Raw genomic sequence first — 1,545 nt, forward strand, 5'->3', positions numbered from 1 at the left:
TCTTTCCTTGTCGATGGCTCCATGTACATGTGCAGTGGCAAAGGCGTATCGGCTGTCAGTGTATATTGTGACTGCCTTATCCTTCCTTTCCCTATCTCAGTGCCTCAGTGAGGGCGATGACTTTGGCCTTTTGAGCAGAAGTCCCATGGGGAAGAGCTTGTGACCAGATGGTGCCAGTTAGAGTTACGACCGCTGCCCTAGTGTACCTCCTTCCTTCCTGCATGAAGCTGCTCCCGTCCGTGAACAGAACTTCATCAGCCTCAGGCAGAGGGGAGTCTTTGAGGTCTGGCCGTGAGGAACACACAGCTTCAGTGAAATCTATGCAGTCATGAACGGGGGTCTCGGGGTCTGGGTCTGGCAACAGATTGGCTGGGTTGATGACAGTAGCTTTGGATTTTAGCCATATGTTTGGGGTCATCCAGTGCCTCCCTGTTGTTGAACACCTTCTGGGCTATCTCGACAAGTTGGGACAGGTTCATCCCTGCAAAACCTTCTAATTTTTTGCAATTTACGCTGGATGTCAGGGGCTGCCTGAGTAGCAAAGGCTATATTAATTGCCCTCTGGTTCTCAGGGGTCTCAGGACCAATGGGGGTGTATACCCGGTATGCCTTGTTCGAGTAACGCTGCAGGGGATTCCTGAGGTCCCTGTATAACTTCAGTTACCTTAGAAAGGTTAGTTGGCTGATGAGCAGCCATCCTAATTCCCCCAATTAGAATCTGGTGGTACCGATCTAATGCTGTTCTCCCTGCCTGAGAATTGTGTCCCCAGTCTGGGCGGGTGGAGGGAAATTCCTCCTCCATCTGTTCCTGTGCTTCCTCAACTTTCCTCCCTCCTGCAGCTGTCTTTTGTGCTTCCACCTGAAGGCATCTGCATTCTTCTGAGGTGAAGAGGGTAACTAAAAGCCGTTAACAATCATCCCAAGTGGGGCGGTGAGTCTGAAAGTCACTCTCTAAGAGTCCCATTCATGCCTGGGGTTTCTCAGAGAAAGGCGGATTTTGTGCCTTCTAGTTGTACAGGTCACTAGTCGAGAAAAGCACGTAAACCATAAAGGGCCTGTCTGTGTGATGCCCCTGGGGTGGTGCTTCTCGCAAGGGCAGGGTGTCCGGGATGGTGGTATGGCTGGTGCCCCGCCCGGAGTGGGAACAGGAGGCCCATAGGGGTTACCTGCCCGAGTCCGAGGAGTAAGGCAGTGCTATTTGGCCTCTGTTGTCCTGGATTATAGGGTGGGGGAAGGTCACTGTTCCCCAGTGGAGATTGGAGGACTGAGGGATTGGGCTGTCTTGGAGAGCAGTTGCTGTATGTTTCAGAGTGCCCACAACTAAGACTCACGCCCCTAGAGAAAGGGCACACCGGCGGAGCCAAGGAGGGTGGTTCTGAACAAGGTTTAACCATTGATCGATGTAGGGAAACTGATTGGGATGTCTCGGGTCAATCTTCCAAACATTCCTCACTAAACTCCTGTCAAAAGAACCCTCCAGAGGCCAGTTTCCACCAAAAGACGGCCACTCAACTTCATACGATGTCCTTAGTCTACCTGGAGAAA

This window comes from Pteropus vampyrus, unplaced genomic scaffold, assembly GCF_000151845.1.
Source record: "Pteropus vampyrus isolate Shadow unplaced genomic scaffold, Pvam_2.0 Scaffold1098, whole genome shotgun sequence".
Taxonomy (NCBI): domain Eukaryota; kingdom Metazoa; phylum Chordata; class Mammalia; order Chiroptera; family Pteropodidae; genus Pteropus; species Pteropus vampyrus.